Below are 15,566 nucleotides of genomic sequence, written 5' to 3' on the forward strand. Positions count from 1 at the left end.
TCACTTTTTGATTTGATTAGACGTTGAGGATAAACCGGTATTAAAAGCTCTTGTGTCCTTAGACGACCTCGGTATCTTACCAACACTATACTACGTCCACGATGGGTGCACTTGCCCATATGTGTGTTTAGTGTTAGTAAATATCGTGTTTTATAAATTTAAAACTTGGCTAAAGGTGTAAAAAAGGGCTTAATTATATATCTAAATTATATATACACCAACACACATCAAGTTTTTGGCGCCGTTGCCGGGGACACAAGGATTTTAAGAAAGTTAGGAATCAACGGCCTAATCATATTTTTTATTTTTCTTTTTAATTTTTAGGATTTTCTCAGTTTTTCGGCTTCTGCAGAGCTCAGCACGGGCCGTGCCCAGCATCGTTACTGGCAGTTTTTAGTTTTCCAAGTTACAGAAGGCTGACCACGGGGCCGTGTCGGTGCAACACGGGGCTGTGTCCAACTTCCAGTAACTGGGATCTGGAAAACATTAACTGTAACTCCGACCACGGGCCGTGTTCGCTGAACACGGGGCCGTGGTGAACCTTCTGACCAGCATTCTTTTCTGTTTTTATTGCAGGACTTGGAACCCGACGCCAATCTTACATAGTGTATGAGCTCCAGTTCTAATAAGGACATAAAAGGTTTCGGGTGATCCACCTCCAATGGCGGACCAACGTACCCTTATGGATTATCTACGACCCACCGTAGGTAACCTAGGCGCCGCTATCAATGCTCCGAATGTTGAAGCTAATAACTTCGAACTTCGGCCGCATTTGATACAAATGCTCCAAAACTCCGCAACCTTCCATGGGCTTGCGGACGAGGATCCCCATCTACATATCACTAATTTCTTAGAAATATGTGATACCTTTCGGATCAACGGAGCATCAAATGACGCCATCCGCCTCCGTATGTTTCCTTTCTCACTAAAAGACCGAGCGAAAGCTTGGCTCAACGCCCTCCCAGCTGGATCGGTAAACACCTGGGATGAACTAGCCCAAAAATTTCTATATAAGTATTTCCCTCCCGCTAAAACTGCTAAATTAATGACTGAAATTAATACATATTCACAAGAGGACGGAGAATCCTTATATGAAACTTGGGAAAGGTTCAAGGAGTTATTACGCAAGTGTCTACATCACGGCCTTGCGATATGGCAACAAGTATCCACTTTCTATAATGGATTGTTACCACACACAAGGCAGACACTTGATTCTAGCTCCGGGGGACTTTTAGGTAATCGACGCACGCACGAAATATATAATCAAATTGAGGAAATTGCTCAGACCAATTTTCAATGGCACACCCCCCGGGGGAATAAATCTATTGCCCCGGGCGCCCATAAGGTCGATGAAAGCACTTCTTTACAAGCCCAAATCGAGGCCCTTTCTTCAAAAATAAAAAAGTTAGAAATGTCAAAAACAGTCTCGGTTATGGCTTGTGAAGGGTGTGGTGGGTCACATGAAAATTGGAGTTGTATGAAAGAAACGGACGATCAACAAGAATTGGTAAACTACATTGATAATAGACCTAGGCCGTCGGGTCCCCCAACGGGAACTTACAACCAAGGATGGCGAAATCACCCAAACCTTGGTTGGAGAGAACCCGGCAATAGTAGTAACCAACAAACCCAACGAACAAACTTTCAACAACCAAGAAATGAGTCACAAAATTTCACTCAACAACAAAGTGGACGAGAAAGGCTTGAAGATACTGTATCTCGCCTCATCTCCGACACTGAAAAGAAAAACTCGGAAAGATTTCTACAATTAGAATCAAATTTTAGAAATCAACAAGCTAGTATTCAAAACATAGAAAAACAATTAAATCAAATAGCTCAAAATTTTGCCGAGAGACCGCAAGGCGCATTACCTAGCAATACCGAAACAAACCCAAAAGCGCAAGTTCACCTCATCACGCTACGAAACCGCACCGTAGGGCCTGCAGAAGCGCCGCCGCCAACAGAAGAAACAATACCCCCACCTCTGCAGGAGAAGAACTCCCCTCCGTCACCAGAGCCTACCAAAGCTCCTCGAGTTCCGTACCCCGGTAGGTTAATTCGTCAAAAGACCAATGCGCAATTCGCAAAGTTCGAAAGTCTATTAAAGCAATTGCATGTCAATATTCCTTTTATCGAGGTCCTAACCCAAATGCCCAAATACTCTAAATTCATGAGGGACTTCCTTACGCATAAAAAGAAAATTGAAAATTTGCAATTAGTCAATTTAGGCGAAGAATGCTCTGCCCTCGTACTCAATAAACTTCCCCAAAAGAAAATCGATCCCGGAAGCTTCACGATTCCCTGCTCAATAGGGGAATCCCCCGTTCGTAATGCCCTAGTCGACCTTGGGGCTAGCATTAACCTCATGCCCTCATCAATGTTTAAAAGACTCGGCTTGGGAACCACGAGTCCTACAAAAAAGAGCATACAATTCGCTGATCGCTCCGTCAAATTTCCATAAGGTGTCATCGAAAATGTCCTGGTAAAGGTAAGCAGATTCGTCTATCCAGCCGACTTTGTCATACTCGATATGGAGGAAGACACCGAGGTCCTCCTCATACTAGGGAGACCCTTTCTTGCCACCGCCCAAGCGGTGGTAGATATGAATGACGGAACGCTCACCTTGAGGTATGGGGATGATGAAGTAAAATTCGGAGTTGGGAAAAGAATAGAGGACGACGACCCGGTCAATTACATGAAGGTTATTGATTCGAGCTTGGATGCTGCTCTCCGACGGTGTAACATGGGACGCCAAGCATCCCACTCAGAAAACATATAACCTCGCATTGGGTCTAGCCAAGGACCCTTATAAACGTGGCGCACCACGGAGGCATTCCGCGGAACTATCCTTAGTTTAGTTTAATCTTTTAGTTTTAATTTGCAAGAATAAAACACACTCGTGGTGGTAATGAATGAAAAAGGGAACGAGAAAAATGGCCCCATGCACAAAGAACGAAGCAACTCGACACAAATCTCCATCACAGAAGGCTCAACACGGGCCGTGCTCAACCAACACGGCCCCGTGCTGAGCCACCTGCAGAAAAACGCCCAGTTCAGGTAACTGGACACGGGCCGTGTTCACCAGACACGCCCCCGTGTCCAGGCTTCTGTCTCATTTCTTTAATTTTTGTTACTGGCACCTGAACACGGGGCCGTGTCCGGTCCCCACGGGGCCGTGTCCAGACTGCCAGTAACACAAATCTTTGCTTTTTAACACCACATTACACATCCAATCAACCTAAAAATTTATTTTTGGGACACATTGAGGACAATGTGTAATTTAAGTGTGGGGGGGGGGAACTAACACTTTGAAATTTTGCAAGTCCTAACAACAAGCCTTACACAAAACTCTATTGGAACCGCTAAACACCCCAAATTTTTTTCAAAAATTTTCATTTTTTTTCTTGTCTAAAGTTTAAGTTGGGAATCACAAGATTAATAAGGTTATATTTTTATAAAATTTACAACCGAAAGTGTCGTGATAACAAGAACCAACATAAGAAAATTATGAAACGGCATAACAAGTCTAGTTAAAATTTAATTATATATACTTGATCACATTAAAAACCCATTCCCACAAAAGTGAGTTTTGAGCCTTTATTGAGCATACAAATTTACATCTTTAGACTAAATGCTCATTTTTCGTTTCTTGTGTGAATAGCCGCTTGGTTCTTACAACTCTAGAACTTGCCACGACGATTCATTCCCGGTCCTTACCAACTTAAACCCGAGTAAGTAAATGATGGAGGCATTAGGACTAACCATTTTTCTTTCTACACCATTATTTTTCATTTTTTTTTACCACCTACCCAAAATCCCCCTAGTTAACCCCTTTGAGCCTAAACCTTTCATTTCATGACCCTAAACCCTTTTTACCCACCAAAAAAAACCCTTTTTATTCCCCTTATTTTAGTAACAAGCTCGGTTTTTCGCAAGCTCGTTCTTTTATGTGACTAAAATATATATATATATATATATATATATATATATATATATATGATGATGATGAAGTTAAAAACAAACAAAGCTATACAAACAAAAGCTTGTTTGGAGAAATACTTCAAAATAAAAAGTCACAAAAAAAAAATTGTTACGAAAACCGACGCTTTTTAAGCTTTTCGCCCTTTTACTAACCACTAACCCAACCACCCACCTTTAGCCCAAGCCTAACCCTTCACCCAAAAAGTCCTCTTGATATTTACAAAGGTATAAAGTTAAAAAGGAGGAGGATTGATTGCTTGGCAAGCCTATGGAAGACGTAAGCTCCATGCCGCTCTCGAGTGATTCACTAAAAAATTACACCTTCGGCCGAGTGTTGAGTGATTTCTCCCGTGAGGTATGTGAACTTGTATATAAATAAAATTTTAAAAAGGCATGTTATGCCCAAATAAGTAATTTATCCTATGAAACGTTCTAAATAAATCATAACGAATAGGATTGTAAATAAATAAAAATGAAACCCAAAAAGATCTTGGATTCCCGACACTCTATGACAAGCCAAAACCTTCTCTTCTACCTATTCCATTTGGGAGTGTAAGCCACATTTAAAGAGTTTTGCTTGAGGACAAGCAAAAGTTCAAGTGTGGGGGTATTTGATGTGTGTAAAATGCAACATATAAATTACATCAAATAAGGCATAAAACTAACCCTTTTTAAGTACTAATGTTGGAAAAATAGTGTTTTTTGTCTTTCTTTTGTATTTTCAGGATGAAATGAGCTCAAATTCACAAAAGAAGCAAAAAGACAGCAAATTCTAACACAAATACAAGAAAAGGAATAAAAGTAGACTGCCCGAACCCTCAACGGCATCTCCCCAAGCAAAGAAGAGAAAACAGAAGCCTGAACACGCCCCGTGCTCAGACAGCACGGGGCCGTGCCCAAGAAGCAGCAGAAAAGACAAACATGTAGAAGCTTCTATTGCCCACCACGGGGTCGTGTCCAGTGAGCACGGGGGCGTGGCGAAAGTACAGCAGGCGCATTAATTGTAATTGAGAATTACAATTAATGAAGAGAGAGAGTGTCAGACGGGCACGGGGCCGTGTCCAGCGGACACGGGGCCGTGCCCAGCCTTCTGTTCAGCCTATAAATAGGAGTGCTTGGCTTCATTCCAATCCATCCCTTGGCACACCACCTCTCTCACACTTCATCCACCACCCACCACCACCATAACACCATCATCCACCACCATCATCCATTGTCCATCGTAGAGTGTGTGAGTCGTCTCGGGATCCAAGATTGATAGTAAGAGTTCTTGACAATCAAGGCCATGTTTGCCTAAGTCTTTTACATCACTTGGTGAAGACAAGTGTTTAGTATAATACTTTTTATTTTTAATCTTTTGCACTTTTTATTTGGTTTTGTATTAATGACTTTAATAACTAGTTGCTTATGTTGAAGGTGATCTTTCCTTATCGTTTGTCCGTGGTGTCTTGGCATTATTTTACTGTCTATATAAAATAAAAGATTTTCACCATTCATATCTCCACGGTCTATATGGAGGTATGTTGGCTACCTGGTCGGGGGTTAAGGGAACGGTTTGGTAAGGGTCTTGCCCTTGTTCAGCGTTTAGAGGTCCTGCAAGGGACCTGGGTCAAATTTAGTAGGATCTCCTTCAATGCCCATAGGTATTGGATGGCGGGGATCCAAACTCTTTGACCCCCTCATAAGTTAACTACTATTAATACTATAACCCGGCTATTTAGGACTGTATCCCTGCTGACTCAGACTACTTAGTCGAGGGTAACGTCACCGCCAAAAGCGGGGCCTACCATAATTTGCATTAATAACTTAATTCATTATCTTCCAATAATCCAACCTTTTATGATTGTATCCTTGCTGACTCAAACTACTGGGTTGAGGGTAACGTCGCCTTCAAAAGAGGGGCCTACTACAATAACTAAGGTAATCTCTTAAACAAGTGCAAAAGTGCGAAAATAATCAAAGGTTATACTAATACACGAGTCGGATCCAAGTGATTCATCTTGTCTATCTGTTTTATTTTTATTTTATTTTTCAGCATTTATTTAGTATTTATTTTCTTAGCTTAAAAACATTTTCTCACTTTTTGATTTGATTAGACGTTGAGGATAAACCGGTATTAAAAGCTCTTGTGTCCTTGGACGACCTCGGTATCTTACCAACACTATACTACGTCCACGATGGGTGCACTTGCCCATATGTATGTTTAGTGTTAGTAAATATCGTGTTTTATAAATTTAAAACTTGGCTAAAGGTGTAAAAAAGGGCTTAATTATATATCTAAATTATATATACACCAACACACATCAGTAGTTTACAGTGATGAAAATGAAAACAGTAGCTGATTATAACTATCAATGGATTAAAACACTGAGCTTTAACAACAGTCATTATATAAACAGTAGTTCAAGCATGTTCCTTCTCCAAAAAAACTATCTTTTAACCCAACAATCGTTTCAATCCCCTTCAACCTCCACAAAACACTATTTTAACCCAACAGTGGTTTTAAACCACCATTTTAACCAAACAGCGGTTTCAACCACAGTTTTCTTAACAGTAGTTCCAAACATCGGTTTTCATCCATCTGTTGACCAAAGTCAACAGATGTATCAACCACTGTTTTATTTTCAAATATTTGTTCCTAATAACAGAGCTTTGATCGTTTAAACATACGTTTGCCAATATTACAAGCATTTACACTCTCAAAACTAAATATTTATTTACTTAATTTAAATAACAAACATGGTTAATAATTTTAACACACTAATTATATAAAAACTACAAGTGTCAAACAGAGGTAACTATATAATAAACAAAGTTCAAAACAGCAAACAACAATCAATAGAATACAGCATACTAATTCCAAATCAATGGGCAAAACAACATACAAAGTTCATCCATCTGTTGACTTAGGTCAACAGATGTATCAACCACTGTTTTATTTTGAAACATCTGTTCCCAATAACAGAGCTTTGATCATTTAAACAGACCTTTGCCAATATTAAAAGCTTTTACACTCTCACACATAAATATTCATTTACTTAATTTAAATAACAAACATGATTAATAATTTTAACACAACTAATTATATAAAAACTACAATTGTTAAAACAGCAAACAACATTCAATAAAATACAGGATCCTAATTCCTAATCAATTGGTGCAACAGTAGTCTTGATAAGTAAAGCTCCTTTCGGACCATTGTAGTTGTCAACATGTTGGAGGTATTTCAGAAGTTCTTTGCTCAGATCAACTTCAATCATATCCCCCCAGATGCTTGTTATCAGCCACTTGCTGTCTTCAATTATATTAGTCCTTCGGCGCCTATCTACATAATCAATTACACGAGGATTATTGAAAACAAACACCTTCATCCAGCCTTCTTCTTCATATCTGAGCAAATCAGCAGTTAGCTCAGCAGACTTTCCAATAACAATCAAATGCAGCCTCTTTGCGATGGTAAAAAAATGCCCTTGGCAAGGATTGACTACAATACTCTCTGGAAAACGAAACATTCTGAAAGTCTCACTCAGAACATCAAAAGCAACGATGTTCCTCTCACCTAGTGGATACCAATAATTTGAAACCATAAAATATATGGTTTTATCAGCATAAACTCCTGTAGACCATGAATAACCACTTGAACCATAATTGTTTACGCTACCGAAATTTATTGTTCTCCATGACTCACGACGTCGTGAGTAAACACGAGCAGCAGTTACATTACGGTAACATCTGATGTTCAGCACTTTCAGATCATTAAACTGATCAAAATAAATTCCACCAGTATCAGAGTTTCGATCATGATTGTAATTGAAGTAGTCATCAGACAAAACCTTATAGCGCCTGGTAGTTGGATTCCAAAGAATCAGCTGACAGCAAATCCCTTCATTGCAAACTAACAACAAACCATTAAATGACGATAGAATACATAAGAAGCTAGGGTGGACATTGTTAGGAAAACTTAAGGTTTTGCTTCTAACAACATCCAAATTACCAGCAACTATGTCGTCAACGACAATTGACGTGTCTTTAAAGGAGAGTAGTTTCTTTTGTACTGAATCTCCACTTCGGAGAGCATGCATCATCTGAAATCCATGACTTGACAATTCCCTTTTAAAATTCTTGGAAAGATATTTGAAACGGCCAATATCTTCTGCAGAGAGCCTTGTGAAAATCTCGTCAACAATCACTTGAAACCCAAATTTTTCCGTTTTGCAGTGAACCAATGCGTCTTTGAAAGTAAAAGAAATTTTAATGATATTGATAAATAAAAAACTTTTGAAGATGATTGAGTAGATGGATGAAAACGGTAATGATCAAAACCTCTGCCCAATGTATTTTATATACCCAATGAAGGCGGTTATGACTAAATACATCGTCAGACGAAAGAATATGATGCGGCAGTCGTTAGGCTTTTAATACATTTCCATTGGAAAAATATAAAATTAAACACGTTATTATAATTACAATTAACCTATTCATTTACCTATAAGACGCCTTTACCATAAGACAGAAGTGATTGAGTGACGTGCATTAATTGCAAAGTACATATCCCCAGGCATTTTGAATTTGAAATTACCGGCAATTTCAAAACCACTGCTATGGTATATGTTTGCCAAAGGAAACATCTGCTAAGTTATACTTTGTTGGCTATGGGCAGTAGTTTGCACTCTTGAATGTGGACCAGACCTTTGACCTTTAAATATAGAGCAGTAGTTTGAATTTAAATGTATTTTAACTCAGATAAAAAATCTCAGATAAAAAATTGACACATCAGCAATCATCATTTAGTCATAACTCAGATACCAAATCTATTCATTTGGAATACAAAGATATTACGAACATCTGTTAAAGCCTCTCCTGTTCGCAACAGGAGCAAGTCAAATAGATGTTGGCAACAACAGATGTTTAGCAATTGAGAGGAGGAAATTCTTCAAAAATCTCTATTAGGCAACAATAGATGTTGTTACCAGTAGCAAGTCAAACAGCCATTAGATCAGCAGATGATGATTTAGAGCAGATATTCTCTTTTGACAAACTTTAACTTTGACAGATCTATACACTAACAGAAATAGATACAACATCAACATAATAATCTAATTAAACTCAAAGCGGATAGAACGGTAACCGAAGGAGCCCATTTCTTTTCCTTCGCCTTTCTTTCATTTCATTATAAAGTTCCTTCTTTTTGTTAACAATTTCACTTCTACATCAAAAGTACCGATTTCACTTCTACATCAAAAGTACCGATCTGCAATAATCAGATGATATTAAAAATTACATAATAATACTTATTCAGCTTAAAAAAAGCATGAAACTTTAAAATCTAACAACACCACCAAGAAATTTACGAACCTAACAGTTCAAATTTAGTGCTTTTAGCTTAATATTTAGTACTTTTAGCTTTAAACTCCATCAATGTATATCTTCAACAATCGCCATGAACTCCACGGAAGTACTCAATGCATCCAAATCAGGTTTCTAGAAACCTGATCTCTCGTGAACAGACCAAGATGCAGTACATGAAAACACTTCTTCAGCTGTTGAAGAGTAGCCCTGTCCTCACATACTCAATCCTTAACTTTGCTCATAAAGAACTGCTTTAAACCAAACTTTATGCTTCTTTTAATACAAAAAAGGCAGGAAAGACCATTACTCTAGTAAGATAAAATATTATCTTACAGCAGTAGCAGATCCTTTCTTGCGTTTAGTAGGAACTACTACGGGTTCTACATCATCATCATCTGCCCAAAATCATATATAATCATCATTTAGTCATAAGCAAAAATTATTTTAAATGTACATTTAATAATATTTCTTTGTGTTTAATTTAACTTTATGCTTCTTTTAAAACAAACCTATAATAACCCGGAGCAGATTGTATGAATTTCAAACAACTATGATTAGACTGAAATATAAAGCGAGAATTAGAGTATATCACTTCAAAATTAAAAATTCAAAATTTCAAAACTGGAGTAGCAAAAAACACATACTTTAAACGATGTTGAAACAATGACACTGGAAACAACCGTAGAACAATCATCATCATCTGCAGCAGATCATTCACAATCATCATTTAGTCATAACTCAGATAACAAAACTTTACTAAAAATCAAAATAAAAAACAAAAACAAACATAATCATATATATCACATTACCATGATCAAGGCAAACCACGTATCTCCAAAAATTTTTCTGAAAGTGGGACAGGGAGAGCTTCAGTTTTCTCTTATCCTCTATGAACAAATGCCGAGTATTGAGAAGAAGGGATTTGAGGGAGAGATACATTAGAAATGTGGTTTGAAAATACAAAAGTAGAGAACACGTGATGTGCACAAAATGCAACATATAAATTACATCAATTGTGGCTTAAAAATAACCCTTTTTTAGTACTAATGTTGGAAAAAGTATGGTTTTGTCTTCCTTTTGTGTTTTCAGGATTAAATGAGCTCAAAATAATAAAAGAAGCAAAAAGACAGCAAAATCTAACAAAAACACAAGAAAAGGAACAAAAGTGATATGCCCGACCCCTCAACAGCATCTCCCCAAGCAAAACAGAGAAACCAGAAGACTGAACACGCCCCGTGCTCAGCGAGCACGGGGCCGTGCCCAAGAAGCAGCAGAAAAGACAAACCTATAGAAGCTTCTATCGCCCACCACGGGGCCGTGCCCAGCGGACACGAGGGCGTGGTCAGGTTGCTGCAGGCGCATTTATTGTAATTGCGAATTACAATTAATGAAGAGAGAGAGTGTTAGATGGACACGGGGCCGTGCCCAGGCTTCTGTTCAGCCTATAAATAGGAGTGCTTGGAGCCATTTCAACTCATCCCTTGGCACACCACCTCTCTCACACTTCACCCACCACCCACCACCCACCACCACCATAACACCATCATCCACCACCATCATACATTGTCCATCATAGAGTGTGTGAGTCGTCTCGGGATCCAAGATTGATCGTAAGAGTTCTTGACAATCAAAGGCCATATTTGCCTAAGTCTCTTACATCACTTGGTGAAGACAAATGTTTAGTGTAATACTTTTTATTTTTAATCTTTTGCACTTTTTAATTGGTTTTGTATTAATGACTTTAATTACTAGTTTCTTATGTTGAAGGTGATTCTTCCTTATCGTTTGTCCGTGGTGTCTTGGCATTATTTTACTGTCTATATAAAATAAAAGATTTTCACCATTCATATCTCCACGGTCTATATGGAGGTATGTTGGCTACCTGGTCGGGGGTTAAGGGAACGGTTTGGTAAGAGTCTTGCCATTGTTCAGTGTATAGATCCTGCAAAGGACCTGGGTCAAATTTAGTAGGACCTCCTTCAATACCCAAAGGTATTGGATGGCGGGGGTCTAAACTCTTTGATCCCCTCATAAGTTAAACTACTATTAAAACTTTAACCCGGCTACTTAGGACTGTATCCCTGCTGACTCAAACTACTTAGCCGAGGGTAACGTCGCCTTCAAAAGAGGGGCCTACCACATTATGCATTAATAACTTAATTAATTATCTTTCAATAATCTGACCCTTTAGGATTGTATCCTTGCTGACTCAAACTACTGGGTTGAGGGTAACGTCACCTTCAAAAGAGGGGCCTACTACAATAACTAAGATAATCTCTTAAACAAGTGCAAAAGTGCGAAAATAATCAAAGGTTACACTAACACACGAGTCGGATCCAAGTGATTCATCTTGTCTATCTGTTTTTACTTTTATTTTTTTTCAGCATTTTAGTTAGTTTTATTTTCTTAGTTTAAAAATCTTTTTCTATCATTTTGATTTGATTAGACGTTGAGGATAAACCAGTACTAAAAGCTCTTGTGTCCTTGGACGACCTCGGTATCTTACCAACACTATACTACGTCCACGATGGGTGCACTTGCCCATATGTGTGTTGAGTGTTAGTAAATATCGTGTTTTATAAATTTAAAACTTGGCTAAAAAGTGTAAAAGGGCTTAAAATATACACCTAAAACATATACACACTAACACGCATCAACACGTTTATATAAGAAGATGATTGACAGAAGTGAGTGAGTGACATGCATTAATTTAAAATTACATATCCCCATGCATTTTGAATTTCAAATTACCCGCAATTTCAAAACATCTGCTGCTAGGTATACGTTTGCCAAAGGAAGCATCTGCTACTTTCTTATAGAAGGGCAGTGGTTTCCTTTTGGAATGTGGGCCAGACCTTTAACATTTGAAAATACACAAGGCAGTGGTTTGATAGAGCATTAAATGTATTTTAAAGTGATTTATATATTAGGCTTTATGATGTAATAATGACAAAAGAAAAGCCTTGTTGGACATGCTCTCCTGCTGACACATCAGCTTTTCTTATGTCACTTGGATTTCTCCTTTTATAGAAAGTATAGATATATGCTTTATAAAATTCTGAATATATGGTTACACATGCTTATTTTTAATCTAAGTTTGAATATACGTTTTGTTCAAAATCGTAAGCGGCAAATGTAATTGATTTTTTTATCTTTACCGTGATGTACACCATCCAAACAACTTTAGTAGTGGTAAACATAATTGTTTTATGATTTCTGGTATAAATGTCATAGAAACCGGAGTTGTATTCACAATAGAACATCTTTTCTATAGTGAGTGTAGGTAACGTACCACTGTCGTGACGAACCAAACTAATACCATTCCAACATTACCGGTGCCACGTTGAATCCGACCGAACAACATTGAACTGGTATCGGTGCTATCGGAACCACTACTACTATCTGTTTTTATGGTTTTCAATCAATGTAAAACATGTGTCAATGTCTTTTTGAACATATCACAAGTTTATTGTTTTGGTTGCATAAGAAAACCTTTTTGTAATTAAACCATTGTAATTTTTTTTTATTTTACGACACACATAATTTTTTACCGAAAAGAACCGATACCAACCAAAAAACATTGTTGGCGATATCCATTTTCATGGTTTTTGGGTTAATACGAATCATTTCTAATATTTTTTCACTACCTGTACCAAAGTGGTACAGTAACGCAATGTAACTTTGTAGCTCACAACTACATATTTGTAACCTTCATTTGATTATGCGAGATACTATTGTAAAGGTTATTTTATACTTTGTGCATATACGAAATTCCCGCCGTCTCACGCAGAGAAATCCTACAAATTTATAAAAACAACGAACACTTCATTAGTTTAGTGGATCGTTTTTACCTTTTATAAAGTCATACAGAGTTCGATTTTTGGTTTTAATTCATTTAGTAATAACATGTAAGTATGTATTATATTATTTAAATGAAACTAAAAACATTATATTATTTATATGTATATTTATATTTCTTTTACATAACGACAATGAATAGTGATTTAAAATTTAAAATAATATATAATTTTTTTAATATTTTATTATTTTAATATTATAATATAATACTTTATAATTATATTTAGTTTTGATATATTTTTCTTTTTTTAAGTCATAATTCGTTTTGTCATTTACTTTCTGTTTTTATAATTTTTTTTCAAATGATGCTGCCTTAATCGGTTAATTTAATATTTTCTTTTTCAAAAAAAAATATATATGGATCATGTATTATACACATCATAAATCATGTTAACGTCATAGCACCACCTCATTCATCATTCAGCTTCACCATTTAATCTGCAATACCAATCATTCACCATACACACTTCACACTTGTTAAAAACATCAACATTAAAAATTACATAATCACAAAAAGGAACATTACATTAGCCATGGCTTAAACCCCTGATAATTTCTTACAACATCCCGAGTCGCCATATGGACAAACCAGGTGACGTTAACGATATTGGCCATTAGTGTTGGGGAATTTTTGTAAATAACGGATAATTTGAGATGCGTGTGATCACTTTAGATCAAATTATTTCGGTGGTTCTCCCGAATAATTTAATCGGATACAACTCATAATTTCGAGAACAAGAACTAGTATGTGTGTATGAGAATTCGGCTTAAACCAGAAGTGTAACCAAAGAAAAAGTTTCGAATTTGGGAATGATCTACTGGTAACAACCAACATGCAGCTATCTTTTTAATTTAAATTGCCTTAAAAACAACCTTACTTTTGCATCTTGAAAATTAATGATATTTTCAGAAAATATTTTTTCTAAGACATTTTCAATAAAGCAATTGTATTAAACTAATTTTGTATTTCAACCACAGCCAAGCTGAGACCCCTTGCCACACCTTCGACCCTGCTCCCAGGGGCGTTGCCCGCGGACCCTAGCCAAGCGGGCATTGCCCCTTGAAACCCCCATTTGAGACTCCACCCGAACACTCAAAATTATAGCTACTCGAACAAGCATGCACTTCCGCACCTTCTAACTTGTTCGATGTGTATTATAATTCACTTTGGTCACCAAGTCAATCCCAATTACACTAAAATATTTAACAATTAGTTGTATTCAAAAGATCGACTTTGTTTGCACCATCTACCCTTTGATTATACACGATGATGTAGATGACATGAAACCTCATCATCTTCTGTTTCAAAATCCCTACATATTGAGTTAAGTTGATGATTCGTGTGATATACTTCACGTTGCATTGTGGTGTGAAAATAATTTGAAACACATCTTCAAAAACTTTACGAGGTATCTAATAATAATAAAACATTATATAATATTATAAAAAACACTACCAGTATCACGATCCTCAGTCATATTGATCTAAGCACGTACAAAAGTCACTTCCTCGATCGTAATCCAAGCTAAATGATTCAGGCTAGCTCACTTGGTAGAGGGTGATTTATTTGTAAGACTAAAGGGTATGGAGAGCTCTATCCTCAGGCCGCCACATAGGCGCCGCATCACCATCCCATGGAGGATGGGCCTCCTTCACTTTTGAGGGGGGTGGAGGATGGGGCTACCCCACATATTTTTTTATTGTTTAATTAATTTATTTGTTTAACTTTTACAGTTTAATGTTTAATTTTTATTGTTTAACTTTTTTATTTATTTAACTTTATAAAAGCAATTTAAAATCTAAATATAAATAACACATAAAAGAAGATAATAAAATCCATTACATAACATAAATAAAAACTACATAACCTAAAATTTATAAAAACAGACAACATTTAAAAATTTAAAAAAATTAAACTACTCGTCTTCGTCTTCGTCTCCGTCACCGTCCCCGACGTTTACGTTGTTCCATATATGTTCTACCAAATTGTGTTGAAGGTTTGTATGCGTGTAGTCGTTGGTTAGCGCGAACGAGTTTAAATCTTGTTGCGTCGGATCTACTGGGACAGTATTACCGTTAGATGCATTCTCATCATACTGACAAATCGCCCGACCTTCATCTTCAATAATCATGTTTGGAGCAAAAGGCAAGCGTACATACAAAGGCGCAACCTCTTCGGTGTGAAAGCACGTGCCGGTTGTTGAAGGATGGCCCATTTTTTTGTAAAACACCAAAACAACGTTCGATGTCTTTTCTTGCAGCTTCTTGACGCTTGGTGAATTTTTTCCTTTTTTCGTACTCGGGATATGGAATTGTCTTGAAAATTGTAGAACAAGACGGATATATTCCGTCAGCAAGATAATACCCGCGTCTATACT

General features: G+C 37.1%; 1 non-coding gene across 1 annotated transcript; it reads right to left on the minus strand.

Moving 5' to 3' along the window:
* Nucleotides 1–1,039: 1,039 nt before the first annotated feature.
* On the minus strand, nt 1,040–1,146 carry LOC118486955. Its single transcript, XR_004880122.1, has one exon. It is a non-coding gene; the product is annotated as a small nucleolar RNA R71 (small nucleolar RNA).
* Between the last annotated feature and the right edge of the window lie 14,420 nt (nt 1,147–15,566).

The sequence above is a fragment of the Helianthus annuus genome, chromosome 14 (genome assembly GCF_002127325.2).
Source record: "Helianthus annuus cultivar XRQ/B chromosome 14, HanXRQr2.0-SUNRISE, whole genome shotgun sequence".
NCBI classification, from domain to species: Eukaryota; Viridiplantae; Streptophyta; class Magnoliopsida; order Asterales; family Asteraceae; genus Helianthus; species Helianthus annuus.